The sequence below is a fragment of the Dama dama genome, chromosome 5 (assembly GCF_033118175.1).
Source record: "Dama dama isolate Ldn47 chromosome 5, ASM3311817v1, whole genome shotgun sequence".
Taxonomy (NCBI): Eukaryota; Metazoa; Chordata; class Mammalia; order Artiodactyla; family Cervidae; genus Dama; species Dama dama.
Window position 1 is genome coordinate 96,495,014 of NC_083685.1, and position 18,379 is coordinate 96,513,392.

Below are 18,379 nucleotides of genomic sequence, written 5' to 3' on the forward strand. Positions count from 1 at the left end.
GTCGCATGGGCCTGCCCTTATCTGCTGGCTGGTGACTGGACAAGGAATGGATACATGAGCCAGATGCAGTTAATCCATAGACCTGTTGGTCATATGATTTTATATAATTTGCTGGCTGCAAAGAGTACTCAAAGACATGGAGAAAACAAGGCACTAAGTAAGTAGCCAGAAGCGAGGTGAAGTTGCATAGCGTCCACGACATGGAGTAAGGCCTCTGAGGCTGTTGGGGATTTTTGCCATTTTGGCGTCAGTTAGGGTTTTTAAGCAACATAAATTTTTTCTACTTAATTTAGGCTGAAGAGGAATTTATTGAAACTACATTGGCTACTTCAGAGACTTCTAAATGAGGGCTAGAGAACCATACGTGGGCCCGTGTAGCTAGGAACAGAGCTGAGAACCAGGCTGCAGAACCAGTCTGGTGAGGAAATCTCTGCTCTTGCTGCAAGACCAGGTCTCTGAAGCTTGTTCCACTGCAACTGCTGGGCCAGGAGCTCAAGGTTAGCACAGCCTCCTGACTGCAGAGAGAGAATCCTGCATTATCCCTCCTCTATTGTGATACTAACTCCTGATTCAAAGTCTGGGTTCAAGGGACTTCCCTGGTGGTCCAGTGGCTAAAACTCTGCACTCCCAATGCAGGGGGCCCGGCTTTGATCCCTGGTCAGGAAACTTAGATCCCACATGCCGCAACTAAGAGTTCACATGTTGCAACTAAGCCTCAGCACAGTCAAAACAAATAAATATTAAAAAGTCTGGGTGTGAGTCCAATTGATCTTGTACCTATGACCCAGTTACAATGGAGTCTTGGAAAGCAAGGTATCTGGCATTTTCACCTTCTATAATACAAGGCAGGTTCTGCTTCTCCAAAGATTTCCATGTTGAAGGATTTTGCAGACACAGAAAAGGGATTCTTGTGCTTCGGCACCTAGTGAAACGATCCTAATGTTTTACTTTCTTCACATGCCAATGGCCTGGATTGTTTCTAATTTTACACCGTTGAATGTTTGGGATTAACCCTACTTAGCCATTATGAATTATTCATTAAACATAGGTTAGTTTGCTCAGATTTTATTCAGAATTTGTACATGTAAATTAGAAAATAGGTGTGGCCCATAGATTTCTTTGGGGGGTGCTTTTGTCCCTCTCTGTTTGTTGTGTTTTGTTATCAGAGTTCTACTGGCCTTGTAAAATAAGCTAGAAATTTTTCTGTTCTCTGGAAAAGTTAGAGATCATAGGGATTTTCCATGCAGTTTTGGTGGAATTCACCTATGAAACTGGGCTTGAAGACACTTGTGGGAAAACTCCTCAAATACCTTTTCAATTCCTGCTCTAATTGTCTCTTGAAGCTTCTACATCTTGAGTCAATTTTTGTAACTGTTATTTTTCTAATACAATATCATTTTCATGTGGCTTTCAATTTATTGTAAGTTTGCACATTTTATACTTTTATAATCTGTTAAAATCTCCATACCTGTAGTTATGACCCCTGATGTTGTTTGTTTGTATTTTTGCTCTTCCTCTTCTCTGTCTTCCTCCCTGCCTCCCTTTCTTTATTGACCAAACTTGCCAAAGATTGGTCTGTTTTAGTGGGCTAGTCCAAGAACCAGATTTATTATATTCACTAGTCAATAGTTGGGGTTTTTTATTTGGTGACAAATATCTACTTTTACCTTGAATAATTTCTCATACTTTGAGCCCATTTTCTTTATTTTGTAATTTATTTTTTGAACTATAATTGATTTACAATGTTTTGTTAGTTTCTAGTGGGCTTATTTTCATGTTCTCTGTCTGCCTTCTTGAGTTGAAATCTTAGTTGACTTATTTTCGATCTTGATTTTCAGGTAAACTCATTCAGTTAATACTTTTCATTTGAGTGCTGCTTTGTATCACCTCACATGTTTTATCATGTAATACCCAAGGTGAATATTTCTGATTAAAATTTTTTATTTATTTGGCTGTGCTGGGTCTTAGTTGTGGCACGTGAGAGATTTAGTTGAAGGATGTGAACCCTTAGCTGCAGCATGTGGGATCTAGTTCCCTGACCAGGGCTCAAACCCAGGCCCCCAGCATTGGGAGCATAGAGTCTTAGCCATGGGCCATAGGGAAGTCCTGAATATTTGTAATTTTTAAATCCAGCATCTATTCCTTTCAAATAAGAGGACCCCCATTTCTTTTGAGAGATTACACCTCCCCAGATGAGTGCAGACTTTGATGCGAGTAGGAATCCTGGCCTGTTGCTTTGGAAACCAGAATGTCTTTGGAAGTTCCTTCCACTAGATCCTTCCTGTCACCACCTGAGTTCAGCCCAGGGATATGACCTAATCATGGACATTCCAAAATCCTTCTCCTAGGATTTCAAACAGTGAATGAGGCAACAGAAGAAGAGAAAATAAGACTGGACTTGATTCATTTTGACAAAGGGCTCAGGAAAAGCTGTAGCATACTTCCTGATACTAATTCCTTGGAGTCACCTGATTCCTGAGCAGTCCTGGATTTCCATTGTTCACTTGTGGCCAGCGAGCTTCTGCATCTTTTCAAGAACTCTGCGTGGGATTAAGTTAGAGTTGATTTCTGTTGCATGCATCCAAAGAAACCTAAGTTAGGGTTCTGGTTGTGTTTTATTTATTTTGTAAAATTATTTATTTATTTACTTGTTTGTTTTGGCAGTCTTTATTGCTGCTTGGGCTGTTCTCTAGCCCCCCACTACTCTTTATATATAAAGAGTTACTACTACTCTTTGTTGCAGCGCATGGGTTCTAGGGCACGTAGTAGTCGTGGCACATGGGCTCAATAGTTGCAGTTCCTGGGCTCTAGTGCACAGGCTCAATAGTTATGGTAAACTGGCTTAGTTGCTCTGCAGCATGTGGAACCTTCCCAAATCAGGGATCGAACCTGTGTCTCCTACATTGGCAGGTGAATTCTTTACCACTGAGCCACCAGGGAAGCTCTGTGGTTCATTTTTAGAGTTTGTGCAGAAGACATTATTTGGAGGTCTACTTAAGACCCATTCAGCTTTTCTTCTTTTGAGAAATTACTCATACTCCATCCTTAGAATTTTTGGTGCAGATGACTCTATCCCACCTGAATATGTTGACCTAGGTTAGTCACTAGACTTCCTCCCCTTGAACAAGGGGACCTCCTTCCTTTCCTCCCCTGATACAAGCTGGTAAGGGTGTCCCATGGTCAGAGTGACTGGTCCAAGGATGGAGATAGAAAGTAAGTTGGTCCTTTCATAATGAAGCCCAAGACTTCTGTTGGTTGGTTGAGATATGTGTACTTTCTCTGGATGTGGACACGGAAATAAGTAACCCCCGGTGAGTTGTTGGCATCTTTTTGTGAGCACAAGGAGATCTGACCTTAGGATGAAGTTAATGCCAGGGAAGTTATAATGAAAAAAGAAACCAGGTCCTTGGCATCACTGAAATGCTTTATCAAACAGATTTTGAAGTTCAGTGAGCCAAAAACCCTTTTATTTTTTTAAAAAAACTGGTTGATATTGGAATGTTACTTGCAACATAATGAACTTAAAGATTGTATTTTTTATTTTTTTAAAAGTGGAATTATTTACAAAGATACTTTTTAAAATTTAAGGTAAACTTTTAAAAATTAAACTTCTTATTTTGAAACAATTATCAATTCACATGAGTTGTAAGAAATAAGACGGAGATCCTGTGGACTCTTTACCCAATTTTCCCCAACAGTAACATCTTGCAAAACTGTAGTACATCCAGTATCACAACCATGATATTGACATTGTTCTGTCAAGATACAGAACATTTCCATCACCATAAGGATTCCTTATGTTGCCCTTTGATACCCTTAGCTTCTTCCTTCCTACCTCCCCACCCCTCCTTAACTCTGACCACTACTAATCTGTTCTTCATGCTATAATCATGTCATTTCCGGAATGTTATATTGGTACTTCCCTGGCTGTCCAGGGTTAAGATCCCAAGCTTCTAACTCAAGGATGTAAGGGGGCATGGGTTTGATCCCTGGTCAGGGAATTTAGATCCCACATGCTGCACGGCATGCCCTCCCCCCCCAGAAAATGTTACATTAATGGGATCATACAGTATATAACCTTTTGAAACTGTTTTTTTTTTTTTTTCTACTCAGCATAATTCTCTGGAGACTTGTACAGGTTGTTGGGTGCATCAGAAGTTCATTTCTTATTATTGCTCAGTAGTCTTCCCTAGTATGTATATATGTTCTACAGCTTATCTGTTTACCAGTGGATGGACAGGAAGGCTGATCTCAGTTGTTGACTTATTACGGATAGACGTGCTGTCCATGTTAGAGATTTGTGTGTGAACGTAAGTCTTCATTTCCCTGGGGAAAATTGCTCTGGAATGCAATCTCTAGGTCATATGGTAGTTGCATGTTTATTTTGGGAGGCTTTATCTTTGGGTTATTCTTTGAGTTTATCCTGTTTGGGGTTTGCTCAGCATGTTACATGTGTAAGTTTATGTCTCCTGCAAATTTGGGTAGTTTTTAGCTCTTATTTCTTTGAGAACTGTTTCAGCCTCATCCTCTTTCTCCTCTGCTTCTGGGGTTCTGATGACATATTGGCAGATCTTTTGTTGTAGTCCTACAGGTCCCATGGGAGACTGTGTTGGTTTTTTTTTTTTTTTTTTTTTTTATTCTTCTTGCTCTCTGTTGTTCAGAACGGGTGATTTCCATTATTGAATCTTCCAGCTCACTGATTCTTTTCTCTGTCCCCTCCATTCTGTGGCAGAGCCCATTCCCTGAACTCTCATTTCAGTTATTATATTTTTTCAGCTCTAAAATTTCCATTCAGTTCTTCTTTAGATCTTCTTTTTCTTTGCTGAAGCTTTCTATTTTCTCATTTGTTCCAAGCATATGCATAATTTTTTGTGAAAGCATTTTGTCGTGGCTGCTTTGAATGATTTTTCAGATAGCTCTGACATCTCTGTCCCTTTGGGTGGTGGCAGCTACAGACTGGCTTTTTTTATTCAGTTTGAGACCTTCCCTGGTTTTGGTACATTGACTAATTTTTAATGAAACAGGGGCATCTTAACGTTATTTTATGAGACTCTGGATCTGATTTAAACCTTCTGTTTCAGCTGGCTTTCTCTGCTACTGCTCTGGCAGGGAAGGGAGGGGCACTGCCTTCTTACTGCCAGGCGGAGACAGAAGTTCACATTTCTCATCCAGCCTCTGTGGACGTCTCATGAGTGAGGGTGGGATTTCCAGTTCCCCACCAGGTCACCACTGCCACTTGGGGAGGATGCCCTCAGAAATGAGGGGAACTTCTGACTCTCTAGGAGGCTTCCTCTGACACCAGCCTAGCAGGGAGGGCGAAGGATGTCTGGTCACTGCCCGTCTGGATGGGCGTCCAGGCTTCCCTGCAATTTCCTTGGACCCTGAGTGTGGGAGGCCTCATTACCATCTGATGGGGGTGAAAGTTCCTACTCCCTCCTTGGCCTTCTTAGAAACCACCCCAGCAGGGATGTTGGGGCACCTTATAGCAAGCCTGGAAATCTATGCTCACCACTTGGCCTTTGTTGGTATGGGTGTGGGTGGGGTCAACGTTTTTCTGTAATATTTGACTGGACTCAAGTGGTTATTTTCGGAGTTTTCTGCTGTTAGGCTCCCCCTTTCCTGGCGGAGAGAGCAGGCTTTTGTTGGGGCTGTGTCTGTGGTGTTTCCAGGTTGCTAATTTCTTTTCCTCCAAGAGAGGGACATTCGAGGCAAAAAGAAAACCCAGGGATCTTACCACCATCAGGCTGTTTCTTGGGGCCTGAGGCACCTAGCCTTTTGGCTTTCTACATCTTTTTGTGTTTGTTTTACATATAATGTCCAGTCGTACTTAGCAGGTAGAATAGGAGAAGGTAAATTGATCCCATCGTCCCTCGGGTGGATTTGGCTAGCTTTTGATTGCCAACTTCTAAATTTATTGCACTTGACAATAAACATCCCATGTATACTGTCATGGTTAATTTTATTAAAATGTATCACTTTGGCTAGGACTCACCATTCATTACCATTTTGTCTCATTTGCTTTCTCACTTCGTCTTTCTCACTTTGTTTTTTTCCTGAACCATTTGAGAGTAAGTTACAGACACATCTTTTCCCTTCAATATTTCAACATATTTCCTAAAAAACAAGGACATTTTCTTACCTAACTGTAGTATGGTTATTAATTTCAAGAATTTAATATTGATACAATACCATTATCCAACTCACGGTTCATATTCCCATTTTACCATCTGTCTGAAAAATGTCCTTTATAGCTTTATCCCCCCAGTCAAGGATCCAATGCAGGACCGTATCTCTTTAGTTTCCTTTAGTTCCTTAATGTGTCTTTATTTTTCATGACTTCAACATTTTTGAAAACCATCATCCGGTAACTACACAGGATATCCCTCAATTATGTAGATATTTCTTCAGGTTAGTTGATGGTTCTCATGATTGGATTTGGATTGTTTTCCTGGCAGGAATATTCGATGAGTGATGTGTCTTTCTCAGTACATCATATTGGGAGATATGCTATGTCGATTTGACCCATTACTGGTGATGTTAAAACTTCAAGCGTTTGGTTAAGGGGAATCTACCCATTCTCTCCATTGTCATGATACTATTTTTCAGGACTTCCCTGGTCCCTTCCAAGGTCCAGTGGTTAAGACTCCAATCTTCCACTGCAGGAGCTGGTTCAATCCCTGGCCAAGGAACTAAGATCCCACATGCCATGCAGCCAGAAAAAAAGATACTATTATTCCTTTTGTAACTAAGAAGCAGTTGTGTAGGGAGATACTTTGATAGCATGTAAATATCCTGTTCCCAGTCAAACTTTAGCCACAATCATCCACTGATGATTTTTGCACAAACCAGTTGTGGCCAGGAAGGTTGAGAAACTCATTTTTTTTTTTTTTTTTTAGGTGATGTAACTGTATTCCTTTTTGCCTGTAATCAAAAGAACCTGACTACAGCAAAAATTAGAATCAGAAGTGGGGTTCTCATGGACCTGAACCTGAGCATCAGCAGCTGGAATGGAATGTTTCTACCTAGTATTTGTGCGGTAAAGCCATTAACCGGGCCAGTCCCTGGGGCCTCTTGGACTCAAGCATGAGCACTCTGTCGGGAAGGTTGTCACGGTTTGGTGGCTCTAGCTCTGAACCACTTCTGGGAAGGGGGAGTATCTGTTCTTCCACCTCCTTAGACTGGATTCGTTACTGTATATAAGTTCCGGACAATCCTGCCAAAGCTATGGGGATACTTTGTTTCAGTGTTTGTCTACCCCTCTAGATGGCAAGCTTTGGGAGAGAAGGCTCACAGAAGCATAGCCCATGCTCTAAGAGGTAGAAACTGTTGCATAGATTGACCACATCAAATAAGACACTGCCTTGGCTTGTCTGTGTCTCATACCTAGTTTTTACATGCTTCCTCTAGTGTCTTTTTTATTATAGTCTTAATGATTCTGCCAAAATTATTATGATATGTTTTACTACCTGACAGGGTGATTCGCTCCTCTTTTCTTTTTCAAAGCTGATGTAACTATCCATGTACCTCTGTACTGTCATACACGTTTTGGAATAGGTTTGTCAATTTCCGAAATTTTAACTTATATATTAGTTTAGGGAGAATTAAAAAGCCTCTTGATGAAAGTGAAAGAGAAGAGTGAAAAAGTTGGCTTAAAGCTCAACATTCAGAAAACTAAGATCATGGCATCTGGTCCCATCACTTCATGGGAAATAGATGGGGAAACAGTGGAAACAGTGTCAGACTTTGTTTTTTGGGGGGCACCAAAATCACTGCAGATGGTGATTGTAGCCATGAAATTAAAAGACGCTTACTCCTTGGAAGGAAAGTTATGACCAACCTAGATAGCATATTAAAAAGCAGAGACATTACATTGCCAACAAAGGTCTGTCTAGTCAAGGCAATGGTTTTTCCAGTGGTCATGTATGGATGTGAGAGTTGGACTATGAAGAAAGCTAGGCGCCGAAAAATTGATGCTTTTGAACTGTGGTGTTGGAGAAGACTCTTGAGAGTCCCTTGGACTGCAAGGAGATCCAACCAGTCCATCCTAAAGGAGATCAGTCCTGCGTGTTCATTGGAAGGACTGATGCTGAAGCTGAAACTCCAGTACTTTGGCCACCTCATGCGAAGAGTTGACTCATTGGAAAAGACCTTGATGGTGGGAGGGATTGGGGTCAGGAGGAGAAGGGAATGACAGAGGATGAGATGGCTGGATGGCATCACCGACTTGATGGACATGTGTTTGAGTAAACTCCGGGAGTTGGTGATGGACAGGGAGGCCTGGCGTGCTGCGATTCACGGGGTTGCAAAGAGTTGGACATGACTGAGCAACTGAACTGAACTGAACTGAACATCCTTATGGGCTTCCCTGGTGGCTTAGATGCTAAAGAATTTGCCTGCAGTGCAGGAGACCTGGGTTGGGAAGATCCCCTGAAGGACGGCATGGCAACCCACTCCAGTATTCTTGCCTGGAGACTCCCCACGGACAGAAGAACCTGGCGGGCTACAGTCCATGGGGTTGCAAAGAGTCGGACACAAATGAGAGACTAAGCGCAATATCTTTATAATATTGACTTGACTCATCCAAACAAATTGTTGATCTTTCTGTTTATACCAAAATTTCATTTCTTTTTAACAGTTTTAATTTTTTTCCATAAAGACTTTACATAAATGGAAAGAACATTCTTAATCAAGTTCTGAATACTTTATATATTGTATTACTATTGTGAATGATGCTTTGTTTTCTATAATTCCTAATGGAGAGCTATTAGCGTTAAATTTTTCTTGTAGTGATCGAAGTCCCTGCCTCTCCTTTTGGTTCTAGTAGTTTGTTTATGGTTTCTGATAGATTGTCTACGTAGGTGATCATATCATCAGCGGTAACAATGGGTGTATCTTTTCCTTTCATGTCTCTGTACTGCTTATTGCATTTTCTTATCATAGCACATTGGTCAGGACCCCCAATATTGTGGTAGTGGCAATTCTGTCTTGTATCCATGTTAACCAGGAGGGCATCATTAAATACATTAGTTATAGGATTGTTTTATTTGCATGGTTTTCTTTTTTGTTGTTGTTGTTTGTGGCACTGGGTCTTTGTTGCTACTGTCGGGCTTTCTCTAGTTCCCTAGTGGTGGCTTCTCTTTTTGGAGAGCACAGGTTCTAAGGCACTCAGGCTCAGTAGCTGTGGCGCATGGGCTTAGGTCTTCGAGGCAGGTGGGATTTTCCCAGACCAGGGATTGAACCCGTGTCCCCTGCATTGGCCGGCAGATTCTTAACCACTGGACCACCAGGGAATTCCCTCTGAAGTTTTATAGATTAAAATTAGGCATTGTGCCCTGAGCTTCTCCTATTACAAAACACATGCTCTTCCTCCTTTAGTCCACTAATGCAGTGAATAATGGTGGTAGATTTTCTGGTGATAAACCATTTGAGCTGGTAGATGTGATCTCTGCTGCATGTAACAGAATACCAGCAGTTGTGCCTTAAAAATCTAAGGGCAGTAACTTATTTTTTTAAGTTTATTAATTAATTTATTTATTTTGGCCATACATTGAGGCTTGAGGGATCATCTTAGTTCCCCACCAGGAATTAAACCTGTGCCTCCTGCAGTGGAAGCATGGAGTCCTAACCACTGGACCACCAGGGAATTCTCAAAGGACAGTAACTACTTAATGAGCGGGCTGGAGAGGGTCCATCTCAGGTTAATCCAGCACTTGATGGCATCCTCCAGTCAAGAGTCTCTCTTTCTGTCTTGCCATCCTCAGCACACTGGCTTTTTGTCCTCACGGCACCCTCAGGGGTGCAAGCTGACTGCTGCATCCAAAGACACAAATCTGGTGATGAATGGGAAGGAGGGACAACAGAAGCAAGAGCTAAACTGCTTTGCCATCAGTGACTCTCCTTTCACCAGTCAAGGTTAGACTTCCGCCCATACCTCCTCCCCCAGTCTACTTGTCCTGGTATCATAAGTCAGAAATGGATCTTGGTGCTGCTGGTTGCAAGGGAGGTTTGCATTCTGAGTGTCTGGCAGAGAGCAGGGCATGGCTGTGACTAATCGTGACTCATCCCTTGGGGCTGGGGCATTTGTGCTGCCTCCAACAAGCCAGGGTTCTGTCAGGAAGGAAGAATGTGGGGTGGCACACCGTCCTCGCACCCCCCGGGGCAAACTTGAACTCATTAGATTGGAAGATTTCTTTTCCAGTAAAGTTCTGGATTTGGTTGGCCCATATTTCCTTTGGGGTTTTCACATTTATGTTCATAAGTGAGTGAAGCCTATATTTTTATTTTCTCATCCATCCTTAGCTGGAGTAAAATCTTCATAAACCTAGTTGACTAGACTTCTTCTTTTGTTTTCAGGAACAGATTATGCAAAATACAGGTGATCCATCCCTTGAAAGTTTGGTAGAACTCATTCATAAAGCTACCTGGTGTGGGTTCGCTGGGAGGGGAGATCTTTCATTACCATTTCATCATTAGCTATTCTTTATCACTGCCCCTTTCCACTTCAGTTTACTGATATTTCCCCCTTATTTGGGTAAATACAGTCAGCCCTCTGTTTCCATGACTTCTGGGTCCACATGTACAGAATGCCAACTGTATTTAAAATCGACTTTAAAAATTATAAAACTGAGTTGTATGCTCTATTAATAGTCCTCTATTGTGCATTTAAACAATGTCTTACTTTAAAATTTTTTTATTTTATTTTATTTGGCTGTGCTGAGTCTTGCAGCATGCAGGACTGACCTGTTCCCTGACCTGGGATCAAACCCCCTGCATTGGGAACATAGAATCTTAGACACAGGACCACCAGGGAAGTCCCAACAATGTCTTACTTTAATTTTTTCAACTAATAAGCTTTTTTTTTTTGTTTTAAATCTGTGCCAGGTGGCTTATGGGATCTTAGTTCCTCAGACCCTTGGCAGTAAAAACACTGTGTCCTCACCACTGGACTGCCAGGGAATTCCCTAATAACCTTTTAAATTGAGCAATAACTTACATACAGAGAAATGCACAGATCTGAGGTGTACAGTTCTATGAGTTTGTTTTTTTTTTTTTTTTTAGTTCTATGAGTTTTGAGAAATATGTCCATCTGTGTAATCACCACCTCTATCAGTACAGACATTTTCATTCATTCCCTTGTGCCGCTTCTGGTCAGTCCTCTTAGCCAAGTAACTGTTGCTCTGGTTTGTGTGCAGATCTTTTGCAGACATAAGCTTCTCTTTCTTGGATAAATTCCTAGGACTGGAATTCCTGGATCAGATAGGAAATACATGCTTTTAATTTTGTAAGAAACTGCCAAGTTCCCAAAGTGGTAGTTTATTTTACACCTGACTTTTAAAAAATTGAGCTCCACTTATTTTTAATATTAAGAGCATAAATACTAAGAGTGTTAGGAGTCAAAAAAAGAGTTTAGGAGTATGAATCACTGGATATAACCCACTTCATTTTTTTATATATTTATTTTTAGTTATTTATTTGGTTGCACTGGGTCTTAGTTGCAGCAGGTAGTATCTTTCATTTTGGGCATGCGGGATCTAGTTCCCCAACCAGGGATCGAACTCTGGCTGCCTTCATTGGGAGCTGAGTCTTAGCTGCTGGACCACCAGGGAAATCCCTAACCCACTTCATTTTATAATTGCCTTTTGCCTCCTACTTGCATGAGGAGTTCCACTTCATCAGGCTATTAGGAACTGGGAGTTCTTAGCAGTTTTTCTCTGACTCAGTCATGTTTTTTGCTGGACCTTCAACATCTGTGGAATCCCAGGGATGCATCTATAGTCAGATCACCTTCTCTGAGGCCAAGCCCATGAGGTCGTAGAAACTTGCTGTGAAGGTGTTCCCAGTTCTTGACTGATACTGAGACTTCTCTTCATGATTCATTTTCGAGTCTTCTGTCCTGAAGTGAAAAGTTGATTGGAGATCCCCTTTAACAGGATGACTAGTATGGACTTTCTTTCCTGTACTGGTAAGTCCCAAGGACTTGTTTATCCAAGATGGGACAGAGATCAATGCCTGGGGAGAGTGAGTCCTTTACCCTGGGCCTCTGGGAGACCCTGGGTCCCCAAGGGTGCCCCACGGGGACAGCTTCACTCGGTCCTTCCTCTTCCTGTGTCTCTCCCTCTCCTTCCCCTCCCCCCTCTTTTTTAGCTGCATCGCTGGGCTAAAACTAAGATGTGAGATCTTAGATGAAACACGCACCCTCTTCATTGCAAACGTGGAGTCTTAACCACTGGAACACCAGGGAAATCCCCTAGTTTTCAACATCAATATAATATTTTATCTTCGTTGTATTGCAGATTCTCATATATTGGAACAGGTATTATTTTGTTCCACTGAAATGAATAGGCAGTTTTCAAAAAAAGAAAAAGAAAGAAGGGATACACATAGATGGCTAAACTATCTGCTGAAAAAAAAAAAATCTCAATTTTCTTCATCAAGACATGTAAAATGGACTTCCCTGGTGTTCAATGGTTAAGAATCCGCCTGCCAATGCTGGGGCCATGGGTTCGATCCCTGGTCAGGGAACTAGATCCCACATGCTGTGGAGCCACCAAGCCCATGTGCTGTAACTACTGAGCCTTTGAGACTAAAGCCTGAGCTTGCTGCAACTAGAGGAAGCCCATGTGCAACAATGAAGATCCAGTGCAGCCAAAAGTAAATAAATACATTTTTTAAAAGGCACGTTAGTCAAAATAATGAGACAGCAGTGTTCACCTCTTGGTTTGGCAAAAAGTCTTAAATTTGATATTAGGCTGCCTGGGGAGGGTATGAGGAAACAGGTATTCTTGTGATGTGTTGGAGTGAATGTAAGTGGGTGTATGCTTTTTGGAGAACAACATGGCAAAAGGCATCAATAGTTGTTGTTTTTTCTAATACATAAACTCTTTGCCCTGGCAATTTCACTGCCAGAAATTTACCCTATGGATCATTTGCAAAGGTCCACCAAAGTTAAATGCATACATATAGTTGCATAGTATGTGATCACAAAACCCAAAATTGTCAGCTTCTTAAACGTCTGTCCACTGGGTAATGCGTTATCTATGATTTATATGCATGCAGTGGAACACTGCAGCAATAAGGAGACTGGGGAAGACTCGTGTGTGATGATATGAGCCAATCTCTACAATATGCTGAGGGAGAAAAAACTACTGAATAGTAAACATATTCTGATGCTTCTTCGTATGCCTGCATGCTCAGCCCCTTCAGTTGTATCCAACTCTTTGCGACTCTGTGGACTGTAGCCCACCAGGCTCCTCTGTCCATGGGATTCTCCAGGCAAGAATACTGAAGTGGGTTGCCATTTCCTTCTCCAGAGCGTCTTCCCGACCAGGGATCGAACCTGGGTCTCCTGTATTGCAGGCAGATTCTTTACCCTCTGAGCCACCAGGGAAGGTTATAAGTGTATATACATACATATATTCACACACACATGTGCCAGACTTTGGTCTAAGAGAATTTGACTTACAGGGAGCTGTTAACTTTTAGGAAGAGGAAAGGTTTTTATTTTCACTAAGTCTTTCTGGACTCTTTCATTTTTCTGGTGATGGCGTGTATTGCTTTTTTATTGTCAGAGGCGTTTCCCTGGGCATTGTGTAAGAGGACATTTTTGTTTTCTTTGTTTCACTTTATTTTTCTTAAATCTTAACATTTTTAAGCCAAGGAAAGGGAGCTGTGCTGGTAAGGCACTGTAGTACCTCATTCAATCAAAGGAATCACTGGGCAACCAGGCTGCAGGGGGAGAGCAGCACATCTGGGCCTCAGGAATTTCTGGAGCCCGGGGCTGGGAGGCGGGCCTTTTCTTGTCTCTACTTGTCTTTGTGTATCAGCCACATTCTCTCTTACTCCATGGAAAATGCGAGGAATCAACGTGGCTGTCTCGTGTGTCTACATTTCACATCTTCTACAGCAGAGAGACTGCCCCTGAGTTCCTGTTTAACAAAATTCTCCGGAAAAACTTTCTTTGGCCTGGCTTGGGTCAGGTGTCCTCCCCTTGGCCCATCAACTCTGGCCAGGGTTGTGAGGGTGGTGGTGGGGGCATCTTTAAGGAGCTGGCAGCTCCTCTGTGGTCAGGTGGTTGGATAGGAGTACTTCTCAGTAGAAGGGAGGGTGCTGGGAAGATACACATTCATTTGTTCTTACTTATTCATCTAGTAAACACTTATGGAGCCTGTTATGTCCTGGGCTCTGGGCCATGTGCCGTGAACAAGGAACCCAGCAAGGTCTCAGCCATCCGAGGGTTTAGGTTCCAGAGCCAGAGACAGGCTAGAAATCAGTGTCTGCCACACCCCTGCCCTGTCCTGGCTCAGCCAGACCCACTCTCCAGGTCCATCAAAAAAGAGGAGCCCCTCGGTTGCCAGTGGCGGGGCCTCAGCCTGGGGATATTGCCCCCGTGGGGTGCTGATGGCTGAGGAGCAGAGCTGGCCGCCCGGGCAGTGCAGCTGTTCCGAGTTGCCAGCCAACAGCCAAGAGCCAAGAGCCGGGAGGTGAAGGGAGTGGCTTCCTGTTGAGCTGAGATCTTTGGCTCCAGCTTGGAAGTCAAGGCGTCTCCAGAAACATAACTGCCAGGCAGCCCACTGAGCTTCTGTGGAATTTTCATTTGTCCTTTTTTATGGACAAAACCGGGGACCTCCCTGGAGGTCCAGTGGTTAAGACTCTGCGCTTCCACTGCAGAGTCCTGGGTTCGATCTCTAGTCCGGGAACCAAGATCCCACGTGCCTCGTGGCAAGACCAAAAAAAGTACAAAATCCAGGCCTGGATCAGGTGCCTGACTCCAAATCGGCCTCTCCATCCCTCAGGCGATGTTCATCCAGAGCAAACACTGGAAAGATGCTGGCTCAGCTTTGGGCCAGCACTGGCGAGTGGGGGAGGGGCAGGGGGAGGGAGGGTGAGAACCCCTCCTGGGGACTCCCCCAGGGGAGGATTTTCTGATGTGCTGACTCTGCAGGAGATGCCCCTGGGATTCACTGGTGAGAGTAAGACCTCCACCCGCAAGTTACCACCCCACTGAGACTCTGCAGTAAAGCCCTCTCCTGGAGAACATGAGAGATGGCTGGGGCCAGCGACCCAGGCTGCAGGCCCAGGTTTGGGATTACGATTCCTACTCACTGTCCCTCCACCCCCAGGCTACTCTCCTACATGCAGGTTGTTGGTCCAAGTGTGGGTTTGCCCCTTTATTGTGTCTTACATGATGTCTATGTGTGTGTGTGTGTGTGTGAGAGAGAGAGAGAGAGGGAGAGAGAGAGAGAGCTGTATTGTTTATACATGATGTAGTGATGGTGATTAAACTGAGGAGTTAGTCCATGGTTTGGAAAACAGGCAGAAACCACACCCAGAGGAGGTTGAGTGGAAGCCTGAGGACACTGGACTCTGAGGTTGAGAGCTTTTTTGAAGGGCCCTTGTCACCATCAGTCTTGGAAGTAAGACGTTACGTTTCAGTCCTGGCTGGAAGGGTGTGATGCATCTTCAATTGTGGCTGTGAGAATGGACTCATGACAGGGTGTCCTGGTAACTAGATATGTAGGAGGTGGGCTGGGTTGGTAAGTGATGGATGGCACTGCTTGTGTGGCCATGCCCACCACCCTGGGCAAAGGGGGCATCTTTGGCCCACTCCAGCACCTTTCTGGGCCTGCACCCACAGCCTCATGGCATTAGGCAGCAAAGTCTGAATTGGCTGCCTCTGGAGAGAGAAGTCAAGGCTGATGTGGGGCCAAGACTAGGGGTGAGATGATGCGGAAGCCACGAGAGAGCAGAGACCACACAGTAGGAAGAGGATGTACAAGACAGAGAAAGCAGGCATGAGAGGAGCCCGGATCAAAGGCAGCAGTGGCCAGTCCCCAGGGCGGCCTTGGGTGCTGACAGTGGTCCAGGCTGTCCCAGTCTGTGTGGAAACCTACAGGGGACCTCGCTCGTGAATCTGACTCTTGCAACGCCAAGAAGCTAAGTGACACGGGACTCTTCCTCCTCCTTGGGGCCATAGCTTATTCATCTCTCTAATCAGAGCATCTGGCCCTGTGCAGGGACATTTGTAGGTGCCTGTTAATGTTTGAATAAATAGCTGCATCTATCACAACAGTCCTTGGCCCAGCCTTCACCCAGAAGCTGTGGAATGAGCAGCAGCGCAGATTTTAGATTCAGTACCCATGTCAGCCATGTGCAAGGAGGTGAGCTGGGCCAATGAGATTCTTTCTGGGCGACCGAAGTCTAAAATGAGCAATGAAAAGGCATTAGCAGGAGGAGCTGAAGTTTCAAGGGTGTGTGGGGAAATGGAAAAGCTGTATGGACACTCAGTGTCCTCAGGGGGTGGTTTTGAAGGACCTTATAAGGACAAGGAAGGAGACCCCAGAATGGTGGACGTGAAATGCTTCTGTGGCCTGTAAAACGAACACAGGTGTCCATGATCAATAAAGCTGACTGTAAGTTTCAGGCATCCTTGCCAATCTACTTGTGTGACTATAAAAGGGAGAAGAAACTTTGTGTTCTTTTACAAGTTAATCACTAAAGGGATGTTGCTTATAAGCTTAAATTACACATAATGGCCCATCTCTGGGAAACTTGTCACCCAGGTAATGAGCACTAAGCTAAAATACCTTTGTTTAGCTCATGAGTAAGCATCTTTCTGACCAGGCCCATCTGTGAAAGACTGAAGGCAGGAAGAAATTCCTCCTGGAGTCTGGCCGGAACCAGGACTTCACTCCCTCCTCTTTTAGTGTTAAAAGAAGCCTGAATTCTAACTCAAGGAAGATGGTTCATAAGGACACAAATTCTCCATCTTCTCAGGCTGATGGCTTTCTGAATAAAACCACTATTCCTTGCCCAAACAACTTGTCACTTGATTTATTGACCTATTATATGGCAAAGCAGTATGAGCAGCCAGTCTTTCTGCTCTTGTCCAGCCAGCTCTGGTTGGGGGATTTTGGGGGTAAGGCCTTAGCAGCTGCCCGGACCACTCGTCCAGAGGATCGTCCCCTTAGAATTCCCTGAAGCTTCTCTGGCTGCCCCAGCTCTTAGCAGGTGGAGCAAGGAATCAACATCTCATACAGTAGGTGAGTCACTCCATGTAACAACTGAAGATTTTATTTCTTCTCCATTTGGGGCTGCTTTCCTTTAGAATAAGCCAATTTGTATTTGAGTGGAGTGTGTGTGCTCAGTCGCTCAGTCTGGTCTGACTCGGAGCGACCCCATGGACTGTACAGCCCACCAGGCTCCTCTTGTCCATGGAATTTTTCAGGCAAGAATACTGGTGTGGGTTGCCATTTCCTACTCCAAGGGATCTTCCCAACCCAGGGACCAAACCCTCATCTCTTGAGTCTCCTGCATTGGCAGGTGGACTCTTTACCACTAGCACCACCTGGGAAGCACATTTGAGTAGGGCATCATGTTGGAAAGAGGATAAGAGGACATAGTTGATGGACTTTTATGCAATTTATGTGAATTGGTTTATTTGGATGCTGGCATTTGTGTGTGCTGTTTGTCTTGTATTTGTCTTTTAAAAAAATGGGGAATGGGGAGTTCCACGGTGATCTAGTGGTTAGGATTTGATGCTTTCACTGCTGTGGCCCAGTTCAGTCCCTTGTTGAGGAACTGAGATCCTGAAAGCCATGTAGTGTGGCCAAAAAAAAAAAAAAAGTGGGAAATATTTCAACTATGCCTGAAGAAATTCCTCAGAGGCGTATTTTGGATAAGTGGTCTGATTACAGCTATGAAACCATGACTAAGAAGTTGAAAATGTGTGGCCCCAGTACCTGCTAGGATCTCCACAAGGGGTTCATTATGCAGGGTTATCTTGGGACCCCATGCACCATGTACTGCTGTCCTTGCTTTGTTAATTACATCACATGTGGTCTCCCGTGTCATTGGTATCTGTTAAACCCCAAAACCAGACTTGAGGGTTTATTTAGGGTTTTTGGTTTACCCTTTAGGTTTTTGGTTTCATATTGTTTTGGTAGCATTTCTCCAGTTACAGCCAAATCAGTTTTATGATATTTGAAACTTCTACTGATGTCAAACGGAGGAAAGGAATAGAAAAAGTCTGTTCTTGTCTATAAGTGGGACATTCCCAGGGGGAAGAGAAAGATTCCATTTGGTTCCTAAAAATCAATAAAAGCCCTGCCCCAGAATTCAGTCTGGTTGGTTGATGCTAAGGCAAAAAAGCATCCTTTGCATGGTTAGAGATGACCACCTGCTATAAGGTTTTATAGTAGTTTTTGAAGGCTCCATAGTTATTCTGTGAAGAAGCAGGGGAAAATGATGAAATCCTCTTATGTTGTGTGGCTCAGTGGTAAAGAATTTGTCTGCCAATGCAGGAGACCTGGGTTCGATCCCTGGGTCAGGAAGATCCCCTGGAGAAGGAAATGGCAACCCACTCTGTTCCTCTTATATGCAA